The 14,251-nt window shown below is 39.1% G+C and overlaps 1 pseudogene; it reads right to left on the bottom strand.

The window, feature by feature from the left end:
- Positions 1 to 220: 220 nt before the first annotated feature.
- LOC119058897 (chromatin complexes subunit BAP18-like) lies at positions 221 to 805 on the bottom strand (annotated as a pseudogene).
- Between the last annotated feature and the right edge of the window lie 13,446 nt (positions 806 to 14,251).

Genomic DNA, 14,251 nt, shown 5'->3' with positions numbered 1-14,251 from the left:
AAGGAAATCCTGACTTTTTGACAAAATGGGTAAAACTGGATGACTTTTTTTTTGAGAGGGGAATCTTTATTGTTTTCTGTATGAAATGTCCATCACGTACGAATCGAAGGGGTTGGGGTAGATGCTTATACAGGAACAGCAAGGGGACAGCCCCAGCAGTTGTTCGACCCTCTCTCATGTAGGCCTTGCTCAGAGTCCTAAGTGATCTACAGCCCCAGGGTTAACACTGAGAGGGGTCAGAGGCAGGAGGCTTAGCCAGACAGCAGAGGTCCTGAGAAGGCCACAATCCAGGGTCAGGACAGGTCCAAGCTGAGTTCCTTGGAGGAGTTTCTCCTAGCCCTTCAATATTCACCAGGTCACTGTTGGTGTCAGAGTCATTCAGAGCACTGAGTGAGGGTCACATCAGTTTTCTGCTGCTTTATGGGGGGACCCCAGCCTCAAGGACACTGGAACTGCTTAGTGGAGGGACATCTGGAGGAGGCGACAAAACACCAGATGCCACCTTCTTAGGTCCTTTCTTGAGCGACTTTGCTGGAAGGGGGACACCAGAGTCTTCATATACTTTGTGCTTCAGTGGTCTTTATCTGAGCCACTGTCGTTCCTTGATGACACAACTGATGTGATTAAGATCATCCCCAAACTGCTTCACAGCAGCCCTCAGCATCTCTATCTCCATCTCCATCCAGTTGGTACCCACAGGGGAAGAGGCAGCCATGGAATGTAGCTGCATTGTTAGGTCCCCAAGCTTCTTGAATGCTGCTTCAGCAACAGAGATCTCTCTGACCTTTGCGGATGATGATGTCATGGCTCCATGTGCTCCACACCACCACCGTGGCCTCCACCACTGTGCCGTGGATGACATTTCACTAGGTGAAATAGGCCAGACACAGAGAGACAAATACTGTATGATTTCATGTATATATGGAATTTAAAAAGCTGAATTCATAAGGGCAGAATGGTGGTTGTAAGGGACTGGGGGAAATGGGGAGATATGTCGAAGGGTACAAAGTAAGTCCAGAGGACCAGAACTTACACAGCATGGTGACTGTAGTTAATAATACTTGAAATAATAATAGTGTACTTGAAATTTGCTATTAGAGAAGATCTTGAGTGTTACCAAGCACAAATAAAATTAACTATAAGGTGATATATTCATTAGTTTGTGGTAATAATTTCACAATGTATATATATATCAAAACACATCATACTTCTTAAACATATACAATTTCTATTTGTTAATTATACCTCAGCACTGGAAAGAAGTTTGAATTTGACCTACCAGATACAAACTTATAACAATAGCAGTTAAGATACTGTAGTTATGGCTTAGGGAAAGACAAATAGATTAATGAAAGAGAATAAGGAGCCCCCCCCCAAAGTCCCACATGCTATGTAGATACTTAATATTTCATTGTATCACATAAGACATTGTGATTCACAGTAGGAAAATGGAAGAATATATGATAAATCATCCTAAGACAGTTGGTTATCCTGCATGTGGGAAAATAATGGATTCCTTGTATCAAAAAATTCCAGGTGGACTAAAGACATAGTATGAAATGCAAAACCAAATTATTTAGAATATACCCTAATTACCTTACAATAGGGAGGAATTTCTGAAACAAAATTGAAAACCATAAAGGAAAAGATTGATAATTTTGGCTACAATAAAATTAACTTTCAGTTCATCAGAATACATGATAAAAATGGAAAGATGGGATTTAGAGTGGTAGAAGATATTTGCAACATATAGCCAGTGATTAGCATGTGGAATAAACACTTTTATAAATATTTAAAAGTGTCAAACCCTCCACCCCAAGTTAACAATGGCAAAAGACAAACAGGAAATTCATGCAGAAGAGGAAACACAAAAAGATGCCTAATCTTAAGTAAGCAGGGAAATGCATTAAACAATACTGAGATACTGTTTTCTCATCTGTTATATTGGCATGAGTTAAAAAGCCGGATGAATGAACGTCAATGAGGAGGTGAAGCTTGTATACTCAGTGTATGGAAATTAATTTGGTACAACCATTTGGGAAAAGTAAGGTTGAAGATGTATAATACTCTTCAATCCAACAATTCTACCGTAGGTAGAAGCACAAGAGGATTTCTTAACATGTATAAAGAAACATGTTCAAGAATGTTTCAAGTTCTGGCTGCTGTGGCTCGGTGGATTGAGCACCAGGCTGCAAAACAAAGGGTCAGCAATTCAGTTCTGAGTCAGGCCACATGCCCGGGTTGCAGGCCAGGTCCCTGGTAGGGGGTGTGTGAGAGGCAACCACACATGAATGTTTCTCCACTTTCCTTTCTCGCTCTCTTCCTCTCTGTCTAAAAATAAATAAAATCTTTAAAAAATGTTTCAGTATTGTTGGTAATACCACAGAATTAGAAACATCAAGTGTCAGCCAATGAATATAGTTTTAAATCTTCAACTGATGAGTGTGAAAGGCAGTGAAAATTAAAGAACTAGATTTACTTTTTTCACTGGGAATAAATGTCTTTCACTGGTTGAAGTGAACATGATTTATAATTTCTAAAAGAAATGTAAAATCTTGTGGAGGAAGGAGAAAGCTATGGGGCGTACCAAAGAAAAGGCATTTTTGTGGATGAGATTGTTATTTTCATTAAGATATCATTTAATTTCTTTCTACCCTTAACATTAATTTACCTTAAATTCTATTGAAATGATAGCTTCTTGAAATAACTGGTTCTTACCACAAGAGGTCAGCATTTACATGGAAATATTTACTGTAAAGTAGCATTGGAAAAACAGACAAAAAATGAATTTTTTTGTATTTGAATGTATTCCTATCTGATTTGGAGTCTGGTATTGACCTTCAGCTGCCTTAGTAAATGCAAATTTTAAGTAAGTTATTACAGAAAAATGCTATGTATAGTTCTGTGTTAGAATACTTCACTCTTTCACTAGTTCTGAGCAACTCAGCAGCTCTGTGCTGCAAAAGGCAAGAGTACTCATCTTGACATTGGTATTGTTTTTCTTTCAAGGACTTCCTCTAACGGCTGTTTATATCAGTTTAAAAAATAAGTAATACATCAAGAGGAATTACTAAGTTATGACTATTTCATGAGGTTTTGTGACCCTCACTTAACATGTATTATTTTTAATACTCTTAGAGGAAAATGGAACACTTTGCCATCAGGGCTAGAAGAAGTCTCTCCACTTGGTTCTGGTTAGACTTTCCACTACAGTGTTTCTTTACCCAACTCCAGCTTCCTTCCACCCACTTTGTAAATGGAAAGTATTGAAGAGTTTCCTGTTTTGAAGTCCGCTCCAGACCTACACTGAATTGTCACGTTGATGGCAGTGAATTGAAGACTGGGAGACTAAGATAGCATTTTTATTCAGACACCTTCCCCACAGTGTTTTGCACACTGCCTTGTACTTGAATATTTGCCTTAATGAAAACAGAAACCTGATCAATCCATGCCCAGCTAAAAATCCTTCAGTGGCTCCAAGCAGCTTTCAAACCTTAGTTGAATTAGCTCCATGTTCTAAAATATTCATAGTGTGTCCTTGCCTAACCTGCCAGCCTTGTATATTAATATATTTACAGTAAAATCAGCTACTATATGCTGAGCACAAATTATATGTCATTATTGTCTTTCATCATTTATATACACGATCTCATTTATTCCTTTTTGAAATAACTATGCAAATGAGGAAACCAAGACTCAGAGAACTTAAAAAGATCTTTATACAACTGGGGTTTGAACTTGAGTGTATTTGACTACAAAATCATAGCTATATAGTATACTTCTCATCTTGCCTCTCCTCACAACCACACACTCTGCAGTCCCGTGGAACTACTCTCAGTTCCTTTATGTCATAACTTCTGCATACACTTTTGCTGCTTCTGAAATTTCTTTCTTACCTGCTCTAACTGGTCAAATCCACTTTGCGTTTATTAAGATTCAGCTTAGTCATCACCTGCTATGGTTGACCCTCCCTGATCCATTCAGTTGTGTTCTTGCCCCTGCTGAGTTACAAGGTCATAGTCTGAGTAGTTTTTGTTTGTTTTTTTAGAATGTGTGTGTGTGTGTGTGTGAGTGCAGCAGAAGATTGGGGAAGTAATTGCTGATGCTACACTGGAAGAACCATTGCTCTGTGTAGGGTAGAAATCCATTTTTAGCCTAAACCCCAACAAGGAAGTGATTCTTCCTTCCAAAGGGAACAAAAGAAGTCCATCTCCTTTGACCCAAGAATAAGTCACTGGGTGGGGGGTGGGGAGTGGTGGTGGTGGGGGGAGTGAATTCATTGAAGTGGTAACTAAAATTTCAAGACAGAGCTCCCAAGCTGCAGTTACAGGGCCAAGAGAGCTGTGAAAACCATTACCTGGGTTAACAAATCAAATAGGCAGCTATGCTTAAAGGTGAGGCTTGAACTTTGAGTCTTCGCAAAAGTAAAGACCAAAAGGGCCTTGGAAGTAAGGAGCAACAACCCTTGTCCAAACTACTATACAGAGGATTTGGGTGCTTGGGATGGGCAAATACAGAGAAGCAACATTCTTTTCTTAAATTTATTTCCTTAAGGCAAGGCATTGCTGTTTGAACATGCTATGTGGGAGTTTTGAGGGATTATACCTTCGACATTTCATTTCTCAAAAAATTGGGAGCTAGACTCTTTCACTTAGATTTGTAGCATAAGCATTGCCTTTCTTTTTTAGTTATGGCTTCTTCCTCTTTTTTTATTTACATTTTGAACAGTTTTTTAGTTGATGAGACTGGAAATTTCCAGGCTAAATTTTGGCTCCATTTTCTTGAGAGGAAAGAGTTGTTTAAAGACATGGTCTTTAGTTTCCCATTTCAAGTATTTCCTTTTATCACCCATTCTCAAAATGAGAAAGGGAAGGGAATAAACATTCACTAAGCACATGCAAGTGCCAGACAACTCTCACATTATCTCATTTAATTCCCAACACCGCCCCTATATGTGTTAGTGTTTTCACTGTTTCATAGAGGCAGAGACAGAGAATGATAGAGATTGAGTAACCTGCTGGTAAGTGGGGAAGCTGAGGTTAAAATAACATCAAGTCCAATTCCACTACCCTAGGGTCTCCCAAATTTGAATGAAGAATAGCCCCTCTTTTTAAAGGCAACCATTTCCATAGACCCCTTGTGTAGACTAAAATTATTTTAATGTTTCTTAATAAGCATAAACCTAGATGTTTCATGCTTATGATATAAGCATTCTTTGGGATATTTATATAACAACAGAACTAGAAGCAAGTACAGAACTTAAATAAAAATAAAACTTCAAATACAATTAGTATGACTTTGTCGAAGTAAAATTGAGGTTTGCAATGTAAATACAATATTGATTCTTTTGGTGCACTTTTGTTTTTTAGTTTGGTATTTCTAATTGCTATGTGATGATTTCATTGTCACATTATTGTTTTCTCTTTGATCTACTGTGAAAATCCTAGGTTTGTATAGCATCTCATGATACAATTTAGACTTTACTTGGCCCAGTTGATTATTTTGTTATGAAATCCACCGTTGTTCATTAGCCCATGACAATTAAAAAAAAGAACTATATTACTGGAATGTTCACTCCTTGAGGGTGGGCCCTTTGTCTGCCTTTTTCACTGTTGTATTCCAGGTGTCTGGAACACTGCTGGGCACACGGTGGGTACTCAATAAATGTTTAATGGATGTAGGAGTTAATGAACAAACAAATAATTGGGGTTAATATATTTTTAAATGTAAATGCTGGCCCTGAAACTTTGTGGCATAAAGAGATTGTAAGGTGGTCATCCAGACAATTCACATTGTGCAATCATACTGTGGAGATAGTATTTCTGGATAATTATTTATTGATTTCTCCCTTTGTTGTCCCTCTCCAGCCCTACCCTTTCTTCCTACCCAAACTGTTCAAGTAGGTACTTGAGCTCTAGGCCTATGACTTTATGGGAGAGATTTGGTTGGTCAGAAAAGCAGATTGTTTGCAGGCTTTCATGCTTTGTGTTCTGTAAGCCTCCAGATGAAAGCCACTTCTAAGTACATTCTTCCTTAATGCACTGCTTATCTTCCATTCATACCTTCATTTTTCTCAGTCCTGATTTGTGCCATTGGAGGCTGATCATATGAATTTTACCATCCAGCCTCTTGCCTTTTGGCTTCTGCTTGGATTTGGCCATTGGGAGGCAGTGGCATGAGATGGGGGTGGTGGTGGGGGGGTGTGTGCAACACAGCTCCCTGACTCAGTGTTTGGACAGATGGCCTTCCTCGCAGCTCACCATGCTTTGGTGTTTGGCTCTGTGAAAGCTCATGGAGTTGTGACAAAACCTTTGAGATGTTGGATGAGAGAGCAAGAAGATCTGAGGTTCTACTCCCGTTGGAATAGTAGTCTCAAAGTTAGATATTAAGTTTAATGAAAGAGAATTAAATAATATATTTATTCCATGCATAAATTTGCACACTCTCTATCCCTGGCTAGTGTGGCTCAGTGGATTGAGTGCTGGCCTGTGAACCAAAGGGTCACTGGTTTGATTCCCAGTCAGGGCACAAACCTGGGTTACAGACCAGGTCCCCAGCTGGGGGCACATGAGAGGCAACCACACATTGATGTTTCTCTCCCTCACTTCCTCCCTCCCTTCCCTGCTCCCTGAAAATAAATAAATAAACAAATAAATATATAACATTTTAGGGAAAAATTGCGTGCCCTCTATGGTATTTTTAAGGTTATCATTAAAGTGGAAACTTAGAACTTTAAAGTTGTCATAGTGAAGTCAGTGAACCCCTCCAGGAATCCAGTTTGAGATACACTGCATTATGTCATGCTAAACTTTGAGTTGTAAAATTCTAAAAGCTTGTTTCTTGTGTTCATGAATAAAAGTTGTGATTAAAAGTTACACTCTGGGAGCCCTGGCTGGGTAGCTCAGTTGGTTAGACTGCTGTGCTGATACCCCAAGGTTGTGGGTTTGATCTCTGGTCGGGACACATATAAGAAGCAACCAATGAATGCATAAGTAAGTGGAACAACAAATTGACATTTCTCTTTCTCTAAAATTAATAAATAAAAATTTAAAAACTTTTTAAAAAGTTATACTCTTGGAGGCAGCAAAACACAGTGGAGAAGAATAAGGAATCTCAATTCCAAATCCAGCATTGCCCCTTAACAGCTATATGACCTTCAGTAAATTGCTTAATCTCTGTGCCTCAATTTCCTCTTCTGTTAAAGTACACAATACTTTGAGGATTAAATAAGATGTTATGTGCAAATAACTTAGAAAGGTGCACATAGTAACTGCCCAATAAGTTATTATTACTATGACCTCAGTAGTCACTCAAGCATTCATTTGTTTCACTAACATTTACTTACTGTAAACCCTACCATGCACATCAGGGGGCACTCATGCAAAAATGAATAAAGCATTATCTGCTTCCAAGCAGATGGCAAGCTGTTCACCAAACAATCCATTTCTTCTTTTTCTTGGGCACGCAGACTACCTTTCTTGCACCCTTACATGCAGGTATAGACTAACTGGCCAATGATTTGTTTTAGCCACTGACATGTGAGTAAAATTCTGCATGTCACTTTTGAGGTAGGGTTTTTAACAGGCAGTTTTGCCCTCTTTATTCTTGTCCCCCTTCCAATGTTTCGATGCCGAAGATGACAAGGCCCTAGGAAATGACATGGCCATAAACCAGATGCAGTCTGGGTTCCTGACTCGCTGTGTGGAAGAGCACTGCTAAACTACTCGGAATATCTTCCCCACACTGAATTATGGGGAAGAGGTAAACTTCTATGGTCTTCAAGCTATTATATACTTTTGAGAGACTTTATTATAATAGCTGGTATTGTCCAAATTAATACTCTTCTTGTAATGGAAGACATGGAGTGGAGTTTTGCAGTCAGATATGTTTCGTTGGATTCATATTTTCAGGGAGTGGGGCAGAAGCTACAAAAATGAAGTCCTTTCACATCCTGTTTTTGTTTGTTTGTGTTTTACTGAAGCCAGACCTCTCCCCTGTCCTCGTCTCCTACTGTGTTTCACTGGGGTGGCGTTTCCTCATGTCCCTTCTCCATCACTTTCTTCGTTGTTAGAGCTACCAAACAGCAGCCTTCTCAACTCTGCCGTGAAAGGCATCTGCTAAAAGTGCTGGCCCCTTTTTATATCTGCTCCATGCTTTGTGTTTCTTTATGCATCAGCATGATGAAAAGCTCTTCCTCACCCTTAGATTCCCTTCTCAAATGATCAGTTGGCAGTTTATACAGTGAGAGGTTGGTCTTCCAACAGTCCATAAATAATGTGACTTACTAATCAAAGGAATTTCATAATACACAAGGCACTTAACTGTTTCTCTTAAAATACAGTTTACTGTTACTTTTGGAAGATATTTTAAAAATTTCAGGTTAAGTACCTACTTCTGGAGAAAGAATACCTTACTTTCAATCAGTGCTTTAATGGAGTAAAAGGCCTATACCTTTACTAAATGACAGATAGTTGTTCTCATACTGTTTTCTCACCATCCTACAACCTAAATGATGGATTTGACAGAGACACTTCTGAGCACACAAATGGACACACATTTAGTAAATCTGCGTATGTCCCCAGACAGGCCTCTGTAGAGTGGGCTCAAGTAAAGACAGGTTCTGAGGGTGGTGCTCTAACTCGGTAGCACAGGAGGGCCCAGCTTGGGTCAGTTCCAGTGTGGTCCTGCTCCAGACACAGATGGAGGTGTGGGTGGTGTCCAGTTCTCTCCCTTCTCCAGGGCACTGCCAATCTGCAGCCTTGGCTTGAAAGGTGTAATAACACAACTAAAAACAAATCATAGGCGCATTTTTACCTAGAGCTGCCAACTGTCCTGGCTTGACCGTTCTCATCCAGTAAGCAAACCTGAATCTCAGAGAAAAATAAGCACTGTAGAAACATTTGGAATTTCTCTCTCTCTTTTTAACTCCCAAACTCTGAAACCAAAAGAAGGCAATACTTCTTAAGTTGCTGTATGCACACTGAAGCGCCTACATCGATAACACTTGCTATCAGGACTTTATTTTACATTTTAAAATAATATTCCAAGTTTTGGAATATTACCCTTTTGGTGTGTTTTCAGAAAATAAATGCTTACCATGTGAGCCTTTAGAAAAAAGGAAGGGAAATTAGTCACTCAATACTTCGAAGCATCCAGCAACTTCTAAATCCCTTAAGAAAATTGACACAAGGCAGACCTCTTGCAGATTTCTTAATTTTTAAAAAAATTCTCCTAGGAATGTCAATCTCTCAGAAGGCTGGAGCACAATTTGTGAGCCAGGATTGGCCAAAACCAAATCATAGTTTTTCATTTTTCTGTAGCAATGTCATTCAAACTGGTAATAACTTTAGCTGCAGCCTAAAGTGTGCCCCCCAAAAGCAGGCAGAGCTGGGTCTGGCTCAGAGATATTTTTCTGATCTGCTATGCAGAGGGTGTCATGTTCTGGCCAGTTGCTAGAGCAGTAGTGACCACCCACTGGGCAGGGAGCTTATGGGAGAAATTCTGAATTCTGCAGCCCAGCACTCCCTTCTGGTTTGGCAGGGGGAGTCACCAAGGAAAAACACAGACTTAAGTGCCAAAGAGCTTCCTTAGAAAAATATTCCATCTTTTTCATATCACATCTTTTCCTTGTACTTATGACAGCAGGAAAGTTAATCAGCTGCCTACTACCCATTTGCCAGTACAGTGGAAGAGAAGCATCACTGAATCTCAGTGCTGGTGGAACAGACTGAGCTGCCACATTATAGCTTCTCTTTGGGTGGCCTTGATAGCAGTTGGTGAGGGTAGGTAATTCCTGCAATGGAGAGAGATGCAAACAGCATACTTGGTGGCTCACTTTGTAAAAAGGGAAAAGTGGCCTGAGGTAGAGGTTGATATGAACTCTTGGACAGGAATGAATTACTTGGCTGCTTTGGTCAGGGCTCACAAGGAACCAGATTAGAAGGTCTGCGGTAAGGTAACCTGGGGAAGAGGCATGATGATGAACCTATGGTTGTGGGTACAAAGTTTGTATATCTTATATTAATGCCCACCAGAGAATGCCCACTGCAGAAGAAGCTCTCAACAAAAAGGTAGACAAGCTGTCTAATCTTGTGGGTATGGATGGCTAATGATGAGCCTTGAGGAAACCAGACTATCCACTTGGTGGCAGAATGATTTCAATTTCAGTTCGCCCTTACCCAAACTGACACTTGCTCTGCCCACATGTTTCTGTTAGTGCCACCATCCAAGGACTCACAGCATTCCTGATTTATTGAAGTGGCATCCTGCATAGCATAGTGGCAATGGGAACATGGCCACGAGAGCCACTGGTCTTACCAGATATCTGATCAACTAAAAGTAGGTAGTCTAAGGGGACAGTGGACAGACTATTAAAGGCTCAGTGGAGTGCTAGCCTTGGGAAAATAACCTTTATTGTTAGGGTGCTGTCCTCCAGTGTTCAGTATATGTACTGAACCAGCAGCTATGTTGCCATGTTCCTGATAATTAGAATTTACAGACACAGGAACCGAGGGGTAGAAGTAGTTGGTGTGGATCCTCTCACCATCACTGCTTCTCAAGCTTGCAGCTTTAGGCTCTGACATATTTTTTTAAATAATTTTATTTAGTTATTTTTCAAGTACAGTTTTTTGTCTATTTCTCCCATCCCAGCCCCCCCTGCCCAGCTCCCCACCTCCCTCCCATTTCCACCCCACTTAGTTCTTGTCCCTGTGTCCTTCCTATTTGTTCCTCCAAATCCCTCCACTTTTTCCCCCTTAAATTCCCTTCCCTCTCCCCTCTGGTCACTGTCACTTCTTCTCTATTTCAGTGTCTTTGTTTTTATTCTGCTTGCTTGTTTGTTTTGTTGTTTAGCTTCCTGTTAAAGGTGAGATCATATGGTATTTGTCTTTCAATACCTGGCCTATTTCACTCAGCATAATGCTTTCCAGTTCCATCCATGTTGTTGCAAAGGATAGTAGCTCCTTCTTTCTCTCTGCTGCATAGAATTCCATTGTGTATATGTACCACAATTTTTTGATCCATTCATTTACTGATGGGCACCTAGGTTGCTTCCAACTCTTGGCTATTGTAAATTTTGCTGCTATGAACATTGTGGTGCATAGGTTCTTTGAAATTGATGTTTTAGGATTCTTAGGATGTAATCCTAGCAGTGGAATTGTTGGGTCAAAAGGCAGGTCAATTTTTATTTTTCTGAGAAAATTCCATACTGTTTTCCATAATGGTTGTACCAGTCTGCAGTCCCACCAGCAGTGAACTAAGGATGCCTTTTCCCCACAACCTCTCCAACATTTGTTGTTTGTTGCTTTGTTTATGATAGCCATCTTGACCGGTGTAAAGTGGTATCTCATTGTGGTTTTAATTTGCATCTCTCTGATAGCTAATGATATTGAGCATCTCTTCATTTGTCTCTGGATATTCTGTATGTCCTCCTTGGAGAAGTGTCTGTTCAAGTCCTTGTCCCATTTTTTAATTGGGTTAGATGTCTTCTTAGAGTGGAGTCATGTAAGTTCTTTGTATATTTTGGAGAATAAACCTTTGTCTGAGGTATCATTGGCAAATATATTTTCCCATACAGTTGGTTGTCTTTTTAATTTAATACTGTTTTCTTTAGCCACGCAGAAGCTTTTTATTTTGATGAGATCCCATTTGTTAATTCTTTCCTTTATATTCCTTGCTCTAGGGGACATAGCGGTAAAAATGTTGCTGCGTGAAATATCTGAGATTTTCTTGCCGATGTTCTCCTCTAGGACTTTAATGGTTTCAAGGCTTATATTTAAGTCTTTTATCCACCTTGAATTTATTTTGGTGTATGATATAAGTTTGTGCTCAAGTTTCATTTTTTTGCAGGTAGCCATCCAGTTCTCCCAACACCATTTGTTGAAGAGGCTATCTTTACTCCATTTTATGTTACTGCCCCCTTTGACGAATATTAATTGACTGTAGAGAGTTGGGTCGATTTCTGGGCTCTCTGTTCTGTTCCATTGGTCTATGTGCCTGTTTTTATGCCAGTACCAGGCTGTTTTGATTACAGTGGCCTTGTAATACAGTTTGATATCAGGTATTGTGATCCCTCCTACTTTGTTCTTCTTTCTCAAAAGTGCAGCTGCTATTCGGGGTCGTTTATGGTTCCATACAAATTTTTGAAGTATTTATTCTATGTCTGTGAAATATGCCATTGGTACTTTAATAGGTATTGCATTGAATCTGTATATTGCTTTGGGTAGTATGGACATTTTGATGATGTTAATTCTTCCAGTCCATGAACAAAGTATATGTTTCCATTTGTTTGTGTCTTCCCTGATTTCTTTCTTTAGTGCTGTATAGTTTTCTGCGTGCAGGTCTTTTACCTCCTTGGTTAGGTTCATTCCCAGATATTTTATTTTTCTTTTTGCTATATCAAATGGGATTTTTTTTCTTGATTTCTGCTTCTGCTGATTCATTGTTAGTATACAAAAATGCCTTTGATTTCTGGATATTGACTTTGTATCCTGCTGTTTTGCCAAATTCATTAATTAGTTTGAGCAGTTTTTTGGTAGAGTCTATAGGATTTTCCATGTATACTATCATGTCATCTGCAGACAGTGACAGTTTTGTTTCCTCCTTTCCTATTTGGATGTCTTTTATTTCATTTTCTTGCCTAATCGCTGTGGCCAAAACTTCCAAAACTATATTGAATAAAAGTGGTGAAAGTGGACATCCTTGTCTTGTTCCTGATGTTAGTGGAAAAGATTTTAATTTTTGCCCATTGAGTATGATGTTGGCTGTAGGTCTCTCATATATGGCCTTTATTATATTGAGGAATGCTCCCTCTATTCCCACTTTGCTGAGTGTTTTTATCATAAATGTGTGTTGTACCTTATCAAAAGCTTTTTCTGCTTCTATTGATATGATCATGTGGTTTTTGTTTTTGCTTTTGTTTATGTGATGTATTAAATTTACTGATTTGCAAATGTTGAACCATCCTTGCATCCCTGGGATGAATCCCACTTGGTCATGGTGTATGATCTTTTTGATATATTGTTGGATATGATTTGCCAGTATTTTGTTGAGGATTTTAGCATCTATGTTCATCAGTGATATTGGCCTGAAGTTTTCTTTCTTTGTTGTGTCTTTATCTGGTTTTGGAATTAGAATGATGTTGGCTTCATAAAAAGAATTTGGGAGTTTTCCATCCTTCTGGATTTTTTGGAATAGTCTGTGAAGAATAGGGGTTAGCTCTTCCTTAAATGCTTTGTAGAATTCTCCTGTGAAACCATCTGGTCCAGGGCTTTTGTGTGATGGGAGTTTTTTGATTACTGCTTCAATTTCTTTTGTTGTTATTGGTGTGTTCAGATTTTCTGTTTCTTTTTCATTAAGTTTTGGAAGATTATATTTTTCTAGAAATGTGTCCATTTCCTCTAGGTTTTCAAATTTCTTGGCATATAGTTCTTCATAGTAATTTCTTACAATCCCTTCTATTTCTGTGGTATCAGTTGTAATCTCTCCTCTTTCATTTCTGATTGTGTTTATTTGAGTCCTCTCTCTTCTTTTCTTGATGAGCCTACTTAAAGGCTTGTCTATTTTGTTTATCTTCTCAAAGAACCAACTCCTGGATTCATTGATCCTTAGAATTGGGCTTTTAGTCTCTATGTCATTTAGTTCTGCTCTAATCTTGGCTATTTCCTTCCTTCTGATTGCTCTGGGCTGTCTTTGTTGTTGTTCCTTGAGTTCTTGCAGGTGTAGGGTTAGGTTGTTTGTTTGAAATGTTTCTATCTTCTTTAGGTAGGCCTGTGTGGCTATAAACTTCCCTCTCAGGACTGCCTTCACTGTGTCCCATAAGTTTTGGGTTGTTGTGAGTTTGTTTTCATTTGTTTCCAGAAACGTTTTGATTTCTTCCCTAATTTCATTCTTGACCCATTTGTTGTTTAATAGCATACCATTCAGTCTCCATGATTTTGGGTGCTTTGGGTTTTTTTTGGGGGGGGTTGGTTTCCATTGTCAGTCCCTTGTAGTCAGAGAAAATGCTTGGTATGATTTCAATTTTCTTGAATTTGTTGAGGCTTGTTTTGTGTCCTATCATGTGGTTGATTTTTGAAAATGTTCCATGTGCATTTGAAGAGAATGTGTATTTAGCTTCTTTGGGATGAAGGGCTCTATATATATCAGTTAAGTCCATTTCCTCTAGGGTGTTGTTTAATGCCACAATGTCTTTGTTGATATTTTGTTTGGAAGATCTGTCCATTTTTTATAGTGGGGTGTTAAAATCCCCTTC

Source organism: Artibeus jamaicensis, unplaced genomic scaffold (assembly GCF_021234435.1).
Source record: "Artibeus jamaicensis isolate MK-2021 breed Jamaican fruit bat unplaced genomic scaffold, CSHL_Jam_final contig_354, whole genome shotgun sequence".
In the NCBI taxonomy this organism is placed as follows: Eukaryota; Metazoa; Chordata; class Mammalia; order Chiroptera; family Phyllostomidae; genus Artibeus; species Artibeus jamaicensis.
Note: the sequence above shows the minus strand (reverse complement) of the source record. Positions and strands in the feature narration are given on the sequence as shown.